The sequence below is a fragment of the Canis lupus genome, chromosome X (genome assembly GCF_048164855.1).
Source record: "Canis lupus baileyi chromosome X, mCanLup2.hap1, whole genome shotgun sequence".
NCBI classification, from domain to species: Eukaryota; Metazoa; Chordata; class Mammalia; order Carnivora; family Canidae; genus Canis; species Canis lupus.
In genome coordinates, this window is record NC_132876.1 from 33,914,548 (window position 1) to 33,936,397 (window position 21,850).

At 44.6% G+C, this 21,850-nt stretch overlaps 1 pseudogene; it reads left to right on the forward strand.

The window, feature by feature from the left end:
- The first annotated feature begins 12,204 nt into the window (after positions 1–12,204).
- Positions 12,205–21,850, forward strand: part of LOC140628439 (large ribosomal subunit protein uL11 pseudogene) — a 144,679-nt pseudogene continuing 135,033 nt past the window's right edge.

Below are 21,850 nucleotides of genomic sequence, written 5' to 3' on the forward strand. Positions count from 1 at the left end.
GATGGTGGGACTACCCCCCTATTTTGACAAACTGCTCCACCTTGTACACTAAGATGAGGCACAAAACCAAGATGACCAGAGACAGAAGCTAGGCCTTGTATTTTTTTTCAAACCCAGTTGTATAAGGAAATCTTCAACTTGAGAGCTGTTTACAGGAAATGAAGACTTTTCATCTTACATTTCACTTTTTTTAAGATTTTATTTTTTTATTTTCCTTTTTTAGAACACATTATTTACTTATTTGAGAGAGAGAGAAAAAACACAGGTGGAGAGGAGAGGCAGAGAGAGAAGCAGACTCCCCACTGAGCAGAGAGCCCAATGTGGGGCTGGATCCCAGAACCCCAGAATCATGACCTGAGCCAAAGGCAGATGCTTAACCCACTGAGCCACCCAGGTGCACCAGATTTCATTTTTTCAAAATAAGCAACACCCAATGTGGGGCTCAAACCCACCACCCTGAGATCAAGAGCCATGTGCTCCACCAACTGAGCCAGCCAGGCACTCCTACATTTCATTATTAATAGGAAAATCATCGGGATCCCTGGGTGGCGCAGTGGTTTAGCGCCTGCCTTTGGCCCAGGGCGTGATCCTGGAGACCCGGGATGGAGTCCCACATCGGGCTCCCGGTGCATGGAGCCTGCTTCTCCCTCTGCCTGTGTCTCTGCCTCTCTCTCTCTCTCTCTCTCTCTCTCTCTCACTCTCTGTGTGACTATCATAAATAAATAAAAATACAAAAACTAAATATTAAAAAAAAGAAAATCATCAAACAGACTGGCATGTAGAGAAAATAGTATAACGAGCACCTGCGTACCCATTACTTATGTGTAACAGTCATAAATATTTTGTCATATTTGCTTCATATAATTTTTCAAAAGGTAGAATATTTTAAAGTAAATATGGACATTTTGATGTTTCTCCCCTAAGTGCTTCAGAACATATATTTAAAGCTAAAGAAATGTCTCTTCTTTATATGAATACCATTATCCTGCCTGACAAAATTTATAATGCCTAAGTCAACATCCATTTAAATGTCCACTAGATATTTAAATGTGCCCAGTTGTTCCTCAACTATCACTCCTTTGATGACGCCAGGACTGAAGAGGGCTTTGTGGCCAAAGATCACAACTTCAAGGGCACCTGGGTGGCTCAGTCGATTAAGCATCTGCCTTTGGCTCAGGTCATGATCCTGGGGTCCTGGGATCGAGGCCCACCTTGGACTCCTGCTCAGCGGGGAGCCTGCTTCTCCCTTTGCCTCTTCCCCTGCTTGTGCATGCTCTCTCTCTCTCTCTCAAACAAATGAATAAAACCTTAAAAAAGGATCAGAACTTCAGAACATCTGCCAGTAAGACAATAAGGAAGGAGCTCCCTCTGTATGAAGTTCCAGCCCAGTTCCTGAGCCAGCCCGCCTATGGCAAAAGGAGGGGTTGCCCTTGCCGGAAAGGGCTAAATGATCCTGGGCAGTGAACATCTTTCCAACAACAGAACTTCTCACCAGGGATCCAGGAGGGTGACATTTCTTTCAACGCTCTCAAGAGCAGGGCCGGAGGCCTGAGAAGCATACCTGACGCATTTATGGTCAGGCACGAAATGGAACAAAAGTGAGCTCCTAAAAATAGTTCTTAATATGACGGCAAGGGCTTGAACAGAAGGAGCCTTACTTCCCAGCCCCCCAGCAGTCGAACCCGTGGTTCTGCGGGAGGGCAGGTCTCCCCCTCCTCGCGGGGCCACTCGGGGCCAGGCCTTCCGAACAGTGAGCTCACCGGGGAGCAAGTGGGAAGGTGCGGGCGGGTCTGCGGCCGACTTCGGGGGAGGCTCAGAGACAGCCTCAAAGGTGGGACTTGGAAAAAGGAACAATGAGAGCGAAGCGCCAGCAGATTCGGCCACAGTGAATGAGTCCCCCCTCTTTGATTTAAGAGCCGGCCTGTTTCCGAGGCGCGGGCAGAGTGTCGCCTAGGGTCTGTCAATCATAAAGGTCTGGGGGGCGTGAGACCTTGAAGTCAGAGAGGGGACAGGACTAGAATCCGAGGCTGGTAGCAGTGAGGGGACCCCACCTGCTACGGCTTCAGGCCCCGAGATCAGGGTAGCAGGTGCATGAAAAATCTCATGAATTTTACTCCTTCTACGCAATCATGGGTGACTTCCCGAAGTCCGGTGCCAGAATGTCAGGGACCTGTCGGCTCTGCCCATACAGCTTGAATCGTGAACTTCTTTGGTCAAGTGGAGAACCTAAAGTAAAATGCGGGGAGAAACTGAGTCATGGCCTCTGAGGCATGGTTTGCTTCCTTTTTTTTTTTTTTTTTTATAAGAGAAGAAACTCCCAACTCATAGCTATGCCCCAGGATTGCTGGAGGGGAATTTGTTACCGGTCATTTAAACAGGGCCTAGACCCAGTGGACCGGGGCTTCAAACAGGAGGGGTTTTTTTAGATTTATTTTTAATTTATTAATTAATTAATTTATTTTTCTTAAGTAGGCTCTGTGGTGCCCAATGCGAGGCTTGAACTCACAACTTTCTTGAGCTGAGATCAGGAGTTGGATGCCTAACCGACTGAGCCACCCAGGCGCCCATGGGACAGGAGGCTTTTGATCACTACTGCAGAGGCAACCCTCAGGACCCAAAATTGGCCCAGGGAACACAGGAAATTGTTCAAGAGCTGGGCCAGGTTGAACCACTTCTGTGAGACTCTTGGGGTTCTGGGACATAATCATATTTCCTGATTGCTTTGTGTCCCCCGCCCCACTTTCTGAGGTTCCTCATATTTCTTTTATTTATAGTTTTTCTTTAATTGAAGTATCGTTGACAATGTTACATTAGTTTCAGGCATACAACATAGTGATTTGACAAGTCTACCCGTTATGCACTGCTCACAAGCGCAGCTCCCATCTGTCACCATACAATGCTCTTATAATACCATTGGCTGTATTTTCTATCCTGTGCCTTTTATAACTTTCCCACATTTAAACTCAATCATTCATTTATACTCAGTGGTGTACAGGTAAGTATTTTAACAAGCTGGAGAGAGGAAAGGGCGTGCCCCAGTTCATAACATGTGCTAATTTTGAAGCTGCTAAGAATCCCACCATGGCTAATTCGAAGGTAGCATGTGACATCTCTAAAAGCGGAGTTGGAGAAAGCTGCACACAATAATTTCTCACGAGCCAGCATAAGCCAGCTCCAGCTCACAGCTGTCATGTTCACCGAGTGAACAGATCAGGGCCTTGCTTTGTGGAAGCTTGAAACTGAACTGAGATGGATGTGTAGAAGGGATGGATGTCATTGGAAATTGGAGAATTTGCAAGCATTGATCAAGGAGCTCCACCTCTTTTTATTTTTATTTTTTTGAATTTATTTACTTAGAGAGAGAGAGACAGCATGAGTGAGGGGGAAGGGCAGAGGGAGGAGAAGCAGGCTCCCCGCTCAGCAGGGAGCCTGACGTGGGGCTTGATCCCAGGACCCCGGGACCATGACCTGAGCCCAAGTCAGATGCTCACCTAATTGAACCACACGGGTGCCCCAAGGAGCTCCACCTCTTTGAAATAAGAAGCTTGGGTATTTTAAGAAGCTGGGACAATCTTCTAGAGCCATCAGTCAGGAAAAGAGTGTGGGGAGAACCTGGCTGACAGGACTGATGTTTCTGTGGGTACTGAGAAGGCAAGCCTCCCATGCTAAGGGAGGCCACACCATGTCAATTCACAGTACACTGGCCAGCCCCCCCAGCCCCCAGAAAACCTAGAGAACTATATAAACTGCCCTTCAGTGGGCGGAAGTCAAGAGGAGGACACGGCCACTGTGGCCTGGTCTGGTCATGTCAAGAACCTTCAGAGGACTTGGCCTCTGCCCTGGACAGTTCGAATGAGGTGCCCAGACCCTGAAGGAGACTCTGGGGCCAGCAAGGCCAGTGCTTCAAAGAAGACCCATGACTATCATCCAAAAGGAAATCTTCCTGAACGCAGCTCCATCTGGAGAGGGAAGGGAAGGAGTATTGTGTCACAGGCACACGGGACACGGCTGGAATACATGGCTGTGTGCATTTGTCACATCTGGTGGCTGCTCTTTTTGTTCTCTTCCCTTTGATAGATTTCCCACTTTAACCCCTCATCAGTCACTTACCCGTTCATGTGACCGAGCAGATCTTGTTCTTTTCCATCTGACACAAAGATCCAAGCAGGGATGCATGGAAAAGGTGGAAGTCTCTGGAAGGTGAGAGAGTTTACATTCATCCATCAGGGAGGCACTGCCAATTTTTCTTCCAAGGGAAAAAATTGTGTGTGGTCACAGGTCAAGAAGACCGAGTTTTCAACTGAGCTGCCAGGGCACATAAATGGATGGGGGAACGGATCCCTTTGTAGAGGGGGGGCTAGGAGGAGCCAACTCTCCCGTGGGAGCCCGACGGTGCCAAGGCAGCAGGGAGAAGTACCTCATAAACACACTGTGCAGGGCGCCCCCACATCTGCCACCTTCCTCTTCACTGAGCCATCCAGACAGCACACTCAAGGACACAGGCCGAGTCTTGAGCAAACCACTCGTGTTCTTGAATATTTGTGATCTTATCAGGGCCTCCATGCATGTGAGGTATCCTAGCCACACCACTCGTGCTGCCACGTGGACCTCTGGGGGCTGTCTTACAGTAGGTGACAGTCCAAGAAAGCACCAGAGATAATTAAAACATCCCAACGGATTATCAAGGAGTGTGGCTTATAGTGAAGTTACCCACAAAGCATTTCTCTCATTCTGCAGAGAGCCTTTGAGCTCTTATTTCCTGTCTATAGCAAGCAGATAGGCTTCCAAACACCCAAGAGCCCAGTAGGCCACACGTGTAATTTGCTCAGACAATAAATATACATGGGAAACTGATGGTTGTGTGGCCTGGGGTCCTGGAGGGTGGGGGTGGGCTAAGAATCAGAGTAAGAGCACAGCAGGTGGTAGAACAATGAGGCCGTTCCACCACCTGGATGTCCCTGGAAAATGACAGTGTTATAGGGGGCCCGGGTGGCTCAGTCGGTTAAGGGTCCGACTCTCAGTTTCTGCTCAAGTCCTGATCTCAGGGTGCTGAGATTGAGCCCCCTGTTGGTCTCCACGCTCAGCACAGAGTCCACTTGAGACTCTCTACTAGTGCCCCTCCAGTCCTCAAATAAATAAATAAATAAATCTTTAAAATCAATAATAACCACCACCACCAACTCTGTTACGTGTGGGAGAGCGGACCCAGGCCTATTGTGGGCTCTTGAGCATGGAAGGGGAAAGGCAAGTCAGCCCCAGGCTGGCAACACGAAGTACAACACCATCTCTTGACAATATTTGCATTGGACATCTGCCCTCTGGGTGACAGTGACCATCATCAGAGCTAGGGAGGCCTCCGTGAAAGTGGCCCTGCCTTCAAGGGACCCAGCACGGTAACAAGGACCTAATGAGAGGCTGGCCACTGGAGGGAATAGAAGAGCAGCTGTGACCCTGATAGTGTCGTGGCCAGAAGGTCTCTCACCCGCTTGCATCGCTCAAGGGACAGAGGCTCAGGTGGGCATGGTGACTAAACGAAAAGTGGGGTCCCCTCCACTCCTCAAGGGGCTGCAAAGAGACGGTGAAATACTGGCTGTGCTTACTACTGTCTGAGGTAAAATATAGGCGGTCCCAGGAGTCCGCATAGAGGTGAGAAAACCGTGAAATCCCATCTGTGTCTGCTGTGTGGCCCTCCGTGAGACCAAGGGAGAACGTGTGTGGTCTCTGATCAAAGACATAAGTTGGCGAGTGAGTTGCCTGAAGCCTGCCGAGGCAGCCACACAGAACAAGGGGGTCTGTCAACACCTCTGACCCTCAGTGTTTAAGAGGTTAAGGATGCAGCAGCTTTAGGCCATGGCAGGAATGAAGGAAAAGATGGGTCAGGAGGGAGCCAGGTGGCCTGGCCCTGGACTGTCTTGTGTGCTGGAGGCTAGTAATTCTTGGCAAAACTGAGTGGGGACTGCCGAAGCTGGGGAGGGGATCTTGGCCTTATAGTTTGGGAAGGCAGAAAGTGTCTACCAATCAGGAGGAGTTTGTGTCCAGTCCTCCCTGAGCCGCCGCCGGGCCTCCTGCCTCCTTGGCCTGAGGAACATACCACAGGCAGGCCGGGGCCTGGGATGCACACGCCTGTGCCCAAGAAGGAGGAGAAGTCAAGTCTGATGTGGCCCTTCGGGATTCTTCTGGATTTTCCACTTCATTAAATATGTAGAAGGTATACCCCCAAAACTTTCCTTCTGAGCCAGGGGGCTCTAGAGACAATGTTGACTCTTGGATTCCCTGAAAGCCAACAACTAGGTCTGAATGTTCTTATGCTGAAATCCCCATCTCCAAGGTAATGGTATTTGGAGGCTGGGCCTTTGAGAAGTGGTGAGAGCATGAGAGCTGAACCCTCATAACTGGGATTGGTGCCTTTATAAAAGAGACCGCAAAGAGTTAGCTTGTCCCTCGAGCCATGTGATTTCAAATAATGTAATGAGAATGTAAGAGATACCCCTTGTTTTCCAGTGCTTTTATAAAACTTTGAGAAGTATATTTTCTGATGTCTTGTTTGATGGCTTTTCTTTTATTTTTCCAAATGCTTTTGCTGTTTGGGTTTTCCTTTACAAGTAAAGCTGTCTTGCAGATAATCTGATTGTTCATGTATAAAATTTCAGGGAGTCTATGATACAGCCCCTAGAACTAATAAATGAATTTAGCAGTGTCGTAGGATGTAAGGTTAATCGAGAGAAATCTAATGTATTCTTTTTCTGGTGGGGACTCGGAGAGAGAGGCAGAGGGAGAGAGAGAGCAAATCTTAAGCAGGCTCCATGCCCACCACAGAGCTCGACTTGGGGCTCGATCTCAAGACCTTGAGATCATGACCTGAGCTGAAATCAAGAGTTGGACACTTGTCTGACTGAGCCACCCAGGCGACCCTAATGCATTCTTATATACTAGCAGAAAACAATTGGAAAGCAAAATTTTTAAAAATCACATTTATATTAGTGCTAATAAACATAAAATAACTAGTAAAACATTTAACAAAAGACAATCAAGACCACTCTCATGCAAACCAAGAGGCATTGCTGAGAGAAATTAAGTCATGAGACCAAAATCATTGGAAAGATATGCCATGTTCAGAGACTGGGAGACTCAAAATTGTTAACATAGCTATTTTCTCCAAATTGAATTGCAAATTCAAAACCACTCCAGTCAATATCCGTGCAAGTCCTAGTAAGTGGTGGGATGAGCCCAAGTAGCCAGGGCCATAGCTCCCGGGGGGGAGCAGCTGGAAAGAGGTGTGCCTGGGGTGTGGCTGCCCCAAGAAGATAGTAGAAGTGATGAGTTCCATCTGTGGTCCCTTGGATGCAGCTCTGCCCATGAGAAATATAATGTGAGCTGTAAATGCAAGCCATATGTGTAATTTTTAAGTTTCTAGCAATCACATTAAAAAGGTATGATTATTTTTAATAACATACTTTCAGTCAACATTTCTACACATGATCAGTATTTGAAATTGCTAATAAGGAGCACCTGGCTGGCTCAGTTGGTGGAACACATGGCTCTTGATCTTGAGGTTGTGTGTTCGAGCCTCACATTGGGTGTATGTGAGGCTTACTTAAAATTAAAGTGAGATTACTTAAAATTAAAATTACTTAAAAATAAAATCTGTAAAGATTTTATTTATTTATTTATTTGACAGAGAATGAGAGAGAGAGAGAGAGAGAGAGAGAGAGCGCACAAGCAGGCAGAGCAGCAGGCAGAGGGAGGGGAAGAAGCAGACTCCTGGCTGAGCAGAGAGCCTGACGCAGGGCTCAATCCCAGAACCCCGGGATCATGATCTGAGCCAAAGGCAGATGCTTAACCTACTGAGCCACCCAGGCACTCCAAAAATAAAGTCTTTAAATAAAAGAAAATAAAATTGCTAATAACAGAGTTTCACAGTATTTGAGATACCATATATATTCTGTACTTGTGACAAGGCTCAATTCAGAAAGGACACATTTTAGGTGTTCAAGAGCCACTGTCCCTAGCAACTGCTGTGTTGGAAAGCCCAGTTTTAAGCATTATCTTCTGTTGTTCCCCAGTTTCAGAGTAATTTTTACAGTCTACTTTTTGAGGTATGATGGACTTACAAAAGGGTGTGGACATATTTCATGTATTCGACTGGATGAAAGGAGATGAGTTTACTGTCACAAAACCACCACCATAATCTATACCATTACAACATATCTCTCACCTCTAAAAGTTTCCTCCCACCCTCCTTATTTGTTATTATTTTTAGTGTTATTACTGTGATTTTATTTGTTTGTTTCTTCGGTTTTGACAATAGCACTGGTCATGGGATCATCTCCTTGGTCATCAGTCAGGGTCATGCCTCGTGAGTCCTAAGAGGTCACATGCACCCTCTTCCATGTCTCTTGGTTCTGTCACCTTCTGAGTCAGGTCAGTCAGTGGACCCTCCTGAGTGGTGTTTGCATTCTTGAGGTGTTTAAGGAGGAAGATGGCAGAGACTTCCCCAAACCCTTTAACACGTGAGGTCTTCTGTTGTGTGCTCTGGATCCACCCTTAGGGAATAGGCTTTCCTGTGTTATCATCCTTCAAAGGGATTTTTAAAATAATCTCCTGGGTGGTTCAGTCAGTTAGGCGTCTGACTCTTGATTTCAGCTCAGGTCATAAACTGGGAGTTGTGGGATCAGGCCCCACATCAGGCTCCCTGCTCAGTGGGGAGTCTGGTTGAGATTCTCTCTCCTTCTCCCTCTGTCTCCCCACTCCATGTGCTCTCTGTCTCTCTAAAGTAAATAAATAAATATTTTTTTAAAAATCTCTCCTTTTGGTATTCAGGTTTTAGAGGTATTTTTGGTTTACTTCTTCCATTTCTTTTCTTTTTAAAAAAGATTTTATCTTTAAGTAATCTCTACACCCAATGTGGGATTTGAACTTACAACCATGAGATCAAGAGTCGCACACTCCCCCGACTGAGCCAGCCAGGCACTCCTATGTGTTCCATTTCCACAGTAGTTAAGGTGATGCTCCTGTGGGCCCCTCAAATGGAGAGATTCCCTCAACCATGTCTAGTAGTTTGGTAATGTTTAAGTGACTGTCCACAACTAGCCCCTGGGCCAGGCCAACTGATCTCCCTCTGGGCAGCCTTCGTACTAGTGGGCTACCTACTTGTGAAGACCTACCATAAGCTAATATAGAAATGAGTATTCCGCAAAGTCAATAAAAATGTCTTCATGTGGTGGTATAAAGGCTTGCCATGGTTGCCTCCCTGCCCATGTCCTGCACCCCTTTCCCCTCACTTCCTGTTTTGGTGAGCCCAAGGAATTTGTATCTTATGAGGGTGAGTAATCCTTTGGCTAGCACCTGGCAGGCATCACACAGTTCATTTAGTAAGGGCCCGTGGCTCTCCTGACCTTGGGTCCAGCCCGTGGGACTAATGTAGAGGGCTACACGGGGAGATGCCTTCCTGGGAGGCCTACTGCTGTCAGCCTGTCCTTTACTACAAGCCAGGGTCTTGGCTGACTTGTTCCTCAAACTCTGTCCACTCGTCCTTCTGGTTAAATGTGTGTCTAAGTTTTCTTCCCTGTGGATCCCCCAGACCTGTTTTGATCTCATCCTGTTAATCTGCTTTTCCTTCCTAGTGGTGGCCCTTAGAACCTAACGCCAGCCATGAAGCCCTAGGAAACAAAGCCAAGCAACTTTACGAATGACTGGGAGCTGCATGTGGTATGCCTCAAAGCATTTACCAATTGATCTGCTGGATTTATTTTTGTCGTAGACTTTTCCCCAGCACCACCTGACATTGTGTGGTCACCCAGGGTGGAGACTCCCTAACCAATGTCAACCCGCACTACAATCTTTTCATGCCAGCTCTCTGAAGCTCTTGGGTTCAGCACACTGACCCTCCTCTGGACAGCCCCCTCGGTGTTTGGAGTGAGGCCAGAGGAGCCAAATCCCAGGGGCGTGAGGGAGACTGGGAATATCTATACCACCAGGGCTGTCTCCAGGTGCCACACATTTGCTGGTGGTCAAGGCCAAGCCCTCAGCTGCCTCTGTGAACGGAGACAGAAACTGGAGTCTTTCTGAGTCTTTAACATCGCATGACTGCTTTTGTTTGCATTGTCAAATGTGCAGCAATTTCTCCCTGCGGACGAGCAGATCAGACCACTCCTGTGACCAGATCTGAGATGAAAGCCTACGCAGGAGGGAGGTATCCTTCAGAAGGCAGCAGGACTCGCGTATCTGTCTTAAAGAAGCCTCATCTCATTTGGAGAGCAACATAGAATGTGAGTGGCCTCTGATCACTAGGACACACGTTCCCAGGAGTGTGGCAGGGTCTGATACAGACCTAGATGTGTCAAGAGGACCAGTTCCCACAGGAAAGGCAGCCAAAGGCAGTGTGGCTGAGATGTGTTCCCCAGGGACCTGGGAGCCCCACCTCTTTGACTAAGGAAGCCCACCTGTCCTGTGGACCCAGCAGAGACAAGTGGGGGAATGAGAAGGGAATCAATCCCCAGCAGGTGTAGAGAAGGACGGTCCTCAGGGGAAGATGTACCTGGGCCACGAGAAGGGACAGAATAATCACACCTCATGTTAGGAGACCTCATCTGCTCCATGTCTGGTGTGGGAGACATGGCGATGCCAGATGGGAGGGAAAAGAAATGTGCTGAGGTGACAGGCTGCCTGGGACCAAGGTCTGCTCTCACTAGGCCAGCGAACTTCATCTATCTATTATCTATCTATCTATCTATCATCATCTATTTATAAATATTTTATTTATCTATCTGAGAGAAAGAGAGAGTGTGACAGTGCCTAAGTGGGGGGAGGGACAAAGGGAGAAGCAAGCTCCCCACTGAGCATAGAGCCCAAAGCAGGACTCCGTCCCTGGAATCATAACTCAAACTGAAGGAAGATGCTTTTTTAAAAAATATTTTATTTATTTATTCATGACACACACAGAGAGACAGAGACATAGGCAGAGGGAGAAGCAGACTTCCTCTGAGGAGCCTGATGTGAGACTCGATCCCAAGACCCTGGGATCACACTCTGAGCTGAAGGCAGATGCTTTAACTAACTGAACCATCCAGGCACCCCCAGAATTCATATTTTAAAATATAAAGAGAGAGAATAGAGAAGGAGAGCAGATGGCACAACGGAGTTGATCCCATAATGTGTCTTAAAACTTAGAAAGGGCTGAAACAGTCTCCTCTCTGATGTAGGAGACAAAGAAAATCCACATATAAAAGCAGTTGGTCCACTGTTTATTTAGCACCTTGAGGCCCATGATCATGTGTGATAATTAGTCCCCCTCCATTCAACAACAGCTTCTGCGAAATGGCTCTTTTCCAGAAAATTCTGTCCTGATCCCTCTGCCCTCAGAGAAGGACCTAGGGGAGGGGACTTAGTTGAATTCTTCTTCTATTTATGATAGTCACAGAGAGAGAGAGAGAGAGGCAGAGACACAGGCAGAGGGAGAAGCAGGCTCCATGCCCCGGGAGCCCGACGTGGGATTCGATCCCGGGTCTCCAGGATCGCGCCCTGGGCCAAAGGCAGGCGCCAAACCGCTGCGCCACCCAGGGATCCCTAGTTGAATTCTTCTTCAACCAACCACATTCTATTCCTGTCTTCTTTCTTCTTCCCCATTTTGCTTCTTCCAGAATGTTCTGTCCTCATGTTCCTATAGAAATTCCCAGAGAAGGGAGTTTTACTTAGTTTTCCTTCAATCTGTCATGTTCTAGGTCTGCCCCTTGTATTTTCCTTAGACCAGCCCACACCACCTTTCCTACTCATTTCTCTTTGTTCCATAAATCAAATGGTCTGGTCACTTCTTCAAATCCCTGAACCCAGACAAGGGCCTGAAGGAAGCCCACTTAGGGCATGCAACCACACTGTGCACTATCAAACCGGGCCTTCCATCATCCCTTTCCTCAAGATCATTTCAGCTCCAAAATGTTATAAGGGGCACAGAATTCCACGTTCAATGTGAGCAACAACAGCTGGATGTGCAGAGACTCTGCTGGCTGGACAGTGTGAACACCAAGTAAACGTGCTCAGATTGATTATTCATGTCAGTTTTTTCATACACCAATGACTGACACTTGGTACATATTGCCAGAATTTCCAAATGATGCCCTTCACAGGCACAGAGATGAGGTAACCAAGCTATGAACTGGGCACTGGGGCCTGTGCGCTGTGTTACCAACCCTACCATTAGTTGTCTGCATGACCTTGGATAAGTCACTTTCCCACTATCTCTTTATCTGTGAACTGAAGGGTTTGGACCGGAGAAGTATTAACTTTCAAAGTGAGTTTTAAAAACATTTAATTTACTTTTTTTACAATGTCTACAAATTTCACAAAATAATACTTACCACTACTTATGGATGAGGAGCTCTGATATATTTTTTAAAAGATTTATTTAGGGATCTCTGGGTGGCGCAGCAGTTTTGCGCCTGCCTTTGGCCCAGGGCGCGATCCTGGAGACCTGGGATCGAGTCCCACATCGGGCTCCCGGTGCATGGAGCCTGCTTCTCCCTCTGCCTGTGTCTCTGCCTCTCTCTCTCTCTCTCTGTGACTATCATAAATAAATAAAAATTAAAAAAAAGATTTATTTATTTGTTTTTTTAAGGAGAAAGAGTGCAAGCAGCAGGGAAGGGCAGAGGGAGAAGGCGAGAGAGAGAGTCTCAAGCAGGCTCCATACTGGGCACTGAGCCTGACACGGGGCTCGATCCCATGACTCTGAGATCATGACTTGAGCCGAAATCAAGAGCCAGCCACTTAACTAACTGCCACTCAGGCACCACAGGACTCTGATACTTTATATCATTTTCTGTCATTATTTGGATTGCCCATTGTGACCCCAGAATCTGGTTTTATGACCCAGCAAGGAGACTTGACTGGTAGTTTGAAGAACACTGGAGTGGAGCGTCTTTCAGATATCTTTCTGCTGACTGTTTTGAAAATTAAAGGGGCTGAGTGGGCAAAAAGGCAAAACCCACTAACGTTCATCCACAGCCCCAGTCTTGTGAGTCTCTCTTGGACCTTCCTCCCCTTGTCAGCAGTAATGGAACAAGAGTCAGATACTCTGCATCTCCAGGCAACAAGATTCCCTAGACACTGGCCCGGGCTTGATCCCCCGACTGCAACACACAACAGCTGGAGGCCCAGGGTACTTAGATCTCTAAACCCCAGCAACCTCAGCTGTAAAAGAGAGATGAAAATGCAGACCTCATCGGCTGTGATGAGGGTCAATGAGATCATGGGTGTGAAGGCACCCACTGAGGCCATGAGCTGCAGGTCCCTTGGGGTGGATGTGATTTGCAGACATGATTTGGCCATCTTGAACCATGTGTGCCCTTCACTGGGCCACTGTCCCTGCCACTTGCGTTATCTTATACCCTCTGTGCACACATTAAAATGACTTGATTACCTCTAAAGGCATTTATTTGAGTGTGCTGCTCTTGGCTTAGCATATGGCATGGGAGAAACTGGGCATTTAATTCGGGTCATTCTCTTATTTCCTCTGGTCCTAGCACTGTGGAAATCACGTAAGCTCTGAGACCTGGGGCAGGTCCTTTAAGCTCATTTTCTTCATTAAAATGGAAATCCTGTCCTGCTTATGCTTCAGGGTCATTGGAAGGGTCAAATGAGATCCAGTTTTTCATTGATTCATCATTCATTAGATCACGTGACCAACAATTACTAATCACTGGGTGTCCCAACAGAAGCTTGGCCCATTGCTTCCAAGAGGCCTCCACTGTCAAGAGAAAGACACCCCTGAAAAAAAAAACTGTGCTGTCATAGAAATCATGCAAAGGGCTGGAGACCCAGAGGAGGAAGGACAAGTAGCCTGAAGACAGGAGCAAAAATTTGTAGTCAGCAAGATCTTCAACTCCTGCGGGTGTGTTAGAGGGGGGCTTTAATCAGAAGAGTATTGTTTTGGTGCCATGGCAGCTCTTTGTGGTATCCAATGCCTTTTCCTTCATGTTCCTTTGTCTTTCCTCCCCTACCCCAACTGCCAATATTTTAGAGACATTAAGGGATTTGCCCAAGATTTTCTAACAAAGATTTTATTTTTGAATTATCTCCACACCTAATGTGGGACTTGAACTCCAACCTTGAGACCAAGAGTCACATGCCCTCCTGACTGGTGCCCCAGGATTTGCCCAAGATTATTTATCCAGACAGGCCTCTTCCATAGGCATGCTCCTTCTATTTTGTGATACATAGTGTATTTTATGATGGGAACATGATATACCAAAGGACAGGGTGGAGGGGCACCTGGGTGACTCAGCCGGTTGAGCATCAGGATCCCGGTGCCCTGGGATCAAGCCCCACATCAGGCTCCCTACCCAGTGTGGAGTCTGCTTCTCCCTCTGCCTCTGCCTACTTGTGCTCTCTCACTTGTGCTCTCTCTCTCTCACTCTCTCTCTGATAAATAAATAAAATCCTTTTAAAAAGTTTACAAACAAAGGATGAAATGGAATCTGGAGTGTTTTTTGATGTCTGTCATGCCCAACATCCCTCTGAACTTGAAGGTTCTATTGCTTTGGGATATGACTGGCTTGAATTAACATTGCTTGACCCTTTGATGGTTTATGTTTCCAGAACTTTTCATGTAGCAAACACATCATGTTTTCATGGCTTTTGACTATACCACTGTGTCCAGTTGTTCAGCTTCACCGGAGTACTTTGTCATAATTAACTCAGGCCAGATAACAACATGGACTCACGATTAACACATTAATCAGTTTCACATCATATGTCCCAACAGTGTCTCTCATTACTCATAATGCGTCACAAGCTGACTCTCCAGAGATGCTGGAAGAGGAGTAAGTCTAATTCTGACAAAGGAGGGATGATAAATTTGACTCCAATCATTTAGGGAGTGGTCATAAATAAGCAAAACCAAACCAAACAGGTACTACTTAAGTGGAGGGGAATGGTAAAACATATGAGCCTGACCAAGGCGCAAAATGAAGGCGCCACTTTGTTGAACCATGAAATTTCTAATTCTCTAAAATGTTCTGAAGTAATTAGGAGCTATTCCATAAAATAATTGGCTAGTACTCATCAAAAGTGTCAAGATTGGGGCACCTGGGAGTCTCAGTCATTTAAGTGTGTCTGCCTTTGGCTTGGGTAATGATCCCAGGGTCCTGGGATCGAGTCCTGAGTTGGGCTCCCTGCTTATGGGGGATTCTGCTTCTCCCTCTCCCTTTGCTCCTCCCCCCACTTATGCTCTCTCTTTCAAATAAATAAATAAAATCTTTAAAAAAATAAGCATCAAAGGTGCCTGGGTGACTCAGTCAGTTGGTCATCTGCCTTCAGCTTGGGTCATGATCAGTGTCCTGGGATCAAGCCCCACTTCGGGCTCCCTACTCAGGGAACCTGCTTCTCCCTTTCCCTCTCCCTCTGCCCCCTCCCCCTACTTGTGTTCTTGCTCGCTCTGCTCTGTCCCTCTCAAATAAATAAATAATATTAAAAAATATAAAGTTAAAAAAGTATCAAGATCATGAAAGTCAAATACTAAAGGACTGGGCAGCCCAGATGGCTTAGCGGTTTGGCGCCACCTTCAGTGCAGGGCATGATCCTGGAGACCGGGGATCGAGTCCCACGTCAGGCTCCCTGCATGGAGCCTGCTTCTCCCTCTGCCAGTGTCTCTGCCTCTCTCTCTCTCTCTCTGTGTCTCTCATGAGTAAATAAATAAAATCTTAAAAAAATACTAAAGGACTATCACAGACTGGAAGAGAGCAAAGAGACACAACAAATATTATGATACGAGAGCAAGACTGGATACTAGAACAGAAAAGGCACATCAGCGTAGAAGCCTGATGAAATTCAAATGAGGTCTGTAGTCTGGTTAATAGCATTATATGAGTTAATTTCCTGGTTTTGATCATTTTTTTCTTTTTTTTTCTTTTATTTATGATAGGCACACAGTGAGAGAGAGAGAGGCAGAGACATAGGCAGAGGGAGAAGCAGGCTCCATGCCCCGGGAGCCCGACGTGGGATTCGATCCCGGGTCTCCAGGATTGCACGCTGGGCCAAAGGCAGGCACCAAACCGCTGCGCCACCCAGGGATCCCCGGTTTTGATCATTTTAACCAAGATCACACAAGTTGTTAGCATGTTGCCAGTAAAGGGTATATGTGAACTCTCAGGACTGTTTCTGCAACTTTTCTGTAAGTCTAGAATCATTTTAAAATAAAAAATTGGGGTACCCCCGGGGGCTCAGTGGCTGAACATCTACCTTTGGCTCAAGTTGTGATCCCAGGGATCTCTCTGTCTCTCATGAATAAACAAATAAAATCTTTAAAAATACTTTAAAAATAAAAATAAATAAAATAAAAAATTCAAAAATTAACTGGAATATATAGGCACTGAGTGGACAACATGAAATGGATAAATGGGCCATCCTGGAGCTAAACCCATCTTTTGTTATGGGGCACTAGCCTGATCATGTTTCTTCTTTGGCCTTAGGAATCAGTCAGACTATTGTAGGCTTTTACACACCTGGGTGGTTAGAAGTTCAGTTCAGGCTGATGGATAACCCTGTACAGATGAGTGTAGCACTATTTTAAAAAGGTGAAATTAGACACCATTTTAAAGAACTCTTTAAGGCTTTAAAGTTTGATGGCATCCCTCTGACACAGCAGTCTATTGATACTAAGGAAAACAGACGTTGGGAAAAGTTGAAACAGGGATAGTAAAGAAGGGGCAACTTCTTTGGAGGTAGTGAGACTTAGCAAACATTCTGGAGATACTGCTGCCTTGTAAAAGCCCTTTGCAAAAACAGCCAGAGCTAGTGCTATAGTATTGCCTCTGTAAACAGGCATGGCATCTTGTTGGATGTGGGGGATGAGGGATTCTGGGATCAGACTATGGGTCCCTCCTTGTGTGTCATTCACCCAGTGTGCTTCTGGACCTTTTTAACTCAAAGCAACACTGTTGTCCATGGAAAAAGAAGAAATTTGTGTTTTCTATAAGTCATGTTTTATTCTAGAATTGTTTCTCCATATGTTGTGTCCATTTTCAAGATGGGGAAATTGCAAGACAATAGGTTCGTGTGGTCTTGCCTGAAGTCACAGGAATTCAGTGAAGTAGGTTCCTCCTCCATTCCATGCACTAATAATAGTAATCATTGATCAAGGGTACAAAGTTTCAGTTATGTCAGATGGATCTAATGTACAGCAATGGGATTACAGTTAACAGTACTGTGTTGTAATGTTGAAATTTGCTGAGAGAGTAGATATTGGGTTCTCACCACAAAAAAGAAAGAAAATGGTAACTAAGTGAGGGGATGGACTTGCAAATTAGCTTTATTGTGGTCTTTATTTTGCAATGTGTACCTATATCACAACATCAAGTTGCACACTTTAAATATATATGATTTTTATTTTTCAATTATACCTCCGTAAAGCTGAAAAAAGTACATTCAAGCCATTGTTGTTTTGTTTTTTCCCATCCACCCTATGCCCCTGAGATGGATAAGGTAGATATGACCACTGCATTTTGTAAAGGAGGGAAATATGCTTGAAAACACTGATCCACAGACCATACATGGACCTTTGAGCACAGGAGGTGCTGAATTCTACAAGGGAGGATGCTCAGTGATGTAAGGTACATTTTCAATATCTCCCCCAACTGGTACTTCTGATGGGAAAGGTTGTCATTGGTTCACTATTCGAACATTTTTTCCCCTAGTAGGATTCAAACTTTTTATTTATTTTATTAAAGTTTTAAATATTTTATTTATGTATTTGAGAGTGAGAGAGAGAGTGAATTAGAAGGAGAGGAAAAGAGAATCCGAAGAAGACTCTCCACTGATCACAGAGCCCGATGCAGGGCTCGATCCCACAATCACAAGATCATGACCTGAACTGAAACCAAGAGTTGGACACTTAACTGATTAAGCCACCCAGGCATTCCTATTTTAATTTATTTTTAAGTAAATTCTATGCCCGATGGGGCTTGATCAAGAGCTGCATGCTCTACTGACTGAGCCAGCCAGGTACTCCAGGATTCAAACTTTTTAGAGTATCACTCTTGCGGGGGCTGGCTGGCTCAGTCAGTTAAATGTCTGCTTTTGGCTCAGGTCATGATCCCAGGGTCTTAGGATCGAGTCCCACATCGGGCTCCCTGCTCAGGGAGAGTCTGCTTCTTCTCCCTCTGCCCTCTGCCCCACTTGCACATACTCTCTCTCTCAAATAAAATCTTAAAAAAAAAAAAAAAGAATATCACTCTCCTCCTTGTAAGGTGTCCCAAATACTAATTACCATCTTTCCCATGAAGCCATAATGGAGGGAAGTATTTTTGCAAAATTTAGCATTTTGAAAGAGTTAGCAAGGAAGGGTAATCAGGTGAGAATAATGGAAAAGTCATCATTGTATATTAGTATTAGATGTGATGTTTTGCTAACCTTTTTCTAAGGCCACTGACTTCTCTAATTTTGTGTGATTTTGGGTTTAAGTTTTAATTCTTAAAATCTGCTATATTTCCTCTCAATAAGCTTTATGTTTAAACACACAGAGCTAATCCCATTAAACTCTCCTTGAATTCAGGTTTTCCAATTGAAGATTAGTTCAGAACATGTGTACATCATTAAGTGAATGACTGTGATCCACCAGTTCCTTTGAATACTGAATTGGTGGAACAAAATTTTACTTCTGGGTTTTGATTGTGTTCCTGTGGCTAATTGCTCATCGCTAGGAGACCTCAACCTGAACATATGCGACTTAACAAAGTTTTGGTTGGAATTCAATCCTAGAAATGTTTCCGGCTGAGCTAGCACTTTTTTTGTAGAAAGGAAGAAATGACCTGATCAACCACTCTTTATTTTTAAAAAATTTTACTAAGATAGAATTGACATATAACATTGTGTAAGTTTAAGGTGTACAATATGTTGATCTGATACATTTATATGTTGCAATATGAATACCACTACAGTGTTAGCTAAGATCTCTATGGGGTCATTATCTTTTTTTTTTTTTTTTTTGGTGAAAACAATTAAGATTCACTCTTCCAGCAACTTTGAAGTTTATAATACAGTATTTTTGACTATGAGCATTATGCCAACAACTTTTTAGAAAATATAGGTATTATAGTGGTGCTTGGGGTCTCAGTAGGTTAAGCAGCTGCCTTCAGCTCAGGTCCTGGAGTCATGACATTGAGCCCTGTGTTGGGCTCCCTGCTCAGCAGGGAGTCTGCTTCTCCCTCTCTCTCTGACCTTCCCCTTGATCATGCTCTCTCCCTCTCTCATATAAATAAATAATTTTTTTAAAAAAGAAGGGAAAATATACATGTTATAGACACAATTTGAGTTATAGGAAATCACTTGTGGTATGTGGAATTCTAAGATGGCTTTCCGAGATTTCCCATCCTAACCTTCAGGGAGTGAGTATGCCAACATCTCTGCAAATGGATTTTGCAGGTTACTTGTAAATTGACCTTATGGTAGGTAAATTATCCAGGTGGGACCAATCCAATTATGAAAGCCCTTTAAAAAGAGAGTTTTTCGGGACACCTGGGTGGCTCAGTCAGTTGAGCTTCCAAGTCTTTGTTTTGGCTCTGGTGGTGATCTCAGGGTTGTGGGATTGAGCCGAGTCAGGCTCCATGCTCAGCAGGGAGTCTGCTTGGGATTCTCTCTCTTCTCTGCTTCCTGCCCCCACCAAAATAGATATGCCTTAAAAAAAACAGAAGTTTTCTCAGACTAGTATCATGATAGGAGGTTCAGAGGGACTTGAAGCACCATTACTGTCATTGTGATGGAGGGGATAAGCGGGGAAGTCCAAGTGCAAGGAATAAAGAGCAGCCTCTAGAAACTGAAAGTATCTCTGGCTGACAACCAGAAAGGAAAGAGGAAGCTCATTCCTAGGCCACACAGAACTGGATCCTGCCAACAACCTGAATGAATCTGAAAGCAGATTCTCCCCCAGAGCCTCCAGGTAAGAGCGAGTCTAGTTGACAATTTGGTTTTGGCTTTGTGAGTACGAGAGCACAGAACCCAGGTAGTAAGCCTGTTGACTTCTGACCTTCAGAATCATGAGATAAATGAATGTTGTTTTAAGCCACCTCAATTGTGCTAATTGTTATGAAATAATAGAAAACTAATACAACTATTCCTCAAAGTTGAAGGGACTAAGGCTATTTATTCTGGTTAAGAAACGACTGAGGGGAAATCTTTGGATAGCTTTTCATGAGCGAGAAGTAATATTCTGTTTTGCTATAGAGAAGTACTGTCCGATAAAACTTTATGAGATGTTGGAAAATTTTATATAGCTACACTGGTCAATACAGCAGCCCCTAGCCCCATGTGTCTATGGAGAACTTGGTATATGACCATTCCATCTGAGGCACTAAAATTTTTATATTTTGAAGCACGATTGCTGGCTTTTCAATGGAGGGGATAAACGGGGAAGTCCAAGTGCAAGGGGTAAAGAGCAGCCTCTAGAAACAAAGTATTTGTAATTTTTATAATTTATAAATTTTTATAATTTGATTTTGTTAATTGGAGTATAGTTGATATGCAATGTTACGTTAATTTTGGGTGTACAACATAGTGATTTGACAAGTACATACATTATGCTCTGCTCACCACAAGTGTAGCTCCCATCTGTCGGATACATCGCTATGACAATAGCATTGACTACATTCTCTATGCTGTGCCTTGTATTTCCTTGACTTATTCATTCCATAATTGGATGCCTGTATCTCCTGCTCCCCTTCACCCACTTTGCTCATCCCCCCTACCCCTCCCTTTTGACAACCATCAGTGTGTTCTCTATATTTACGGGTCTATTTCTGCTTTTTTGTATTTGTTCATTTTTTCGGTTTTTTAGATTTCACAGATAAGCGAAATCATGGTAGTTGTCTTTCTCTGTCTGACTCATTTTACTTAGTAATATACTTTTCAGGTTCATCCATGTTGTTACAAATGGCAATATTTCATTATTTTTTATGGCTGAGCAATATTCCATTATATGTTCATCACTTCTTTATTCATTCATCAGTTGACGGACACTTGGAGTGCTTCCATATTTTGTCTACTGTAAATAATGCTGCGATAAACATTGGGGTGCATAAGAGTGCATGTATCTTTTTTAATTAGTGTTTTTGTCCTCTTTGGGTAAATACCTAGTAGTAGAATTACTGGATCATATGGTATTTCTATTTTTAACTTTTTGAGAAACCTCCATGCTGTTTTCCACAGAGGCTGCACCAATAGTGCATGAAGTTTCCTTTTTCTCTGTGCCCTTGCCAACATTTGTTATTTCTTAGCTTTTTTAAGAGTTGTTTTGTTTTAGTCATCACTACACCCAACGTGGGGCTCAAACCTACAACCCTGAGATCAAGAGTTGCATGCTTTTCTTCTTTTTTTTTTTTTTGAGTTGCATGCTTTTCTAATTGAGCCAGCCAAGTGTCCCAATTTTGTTGAGCATTTTAATGGTGAATGGATGTTTAGCTTTATCAAATGCTATTTCTGCATCTATTGAGATGATCATGTGGGTTTTTTTCTTCTATTTGTTAATGTGTAGTATCTCATTGATTGCTTTGCATGTATTGAATCATCCTTGCATTTCAGGGATAACTCCCATTTGGTTGTGATGTGTGATGCTACTAATATACATTTGTTGTCAGTTTATTAGTATTTTCTTGTGAATTTTACACCTATGTTCATCAGGGATAGGTTTATAGTTTTCTTATCTTACAATGTTTTCATCTGCTTTAGTATGAGGGTAATGTTGGTCTCATAAAATGAGTTTGGAAATGTTTCCTATTCTATTTTTTGGAACACTTTAAGAAGGATTGGTATTAATACTTCTTTGAATGTTTGATAGAATTCACACATAAACCCTTTGGTTCTGGGCTTT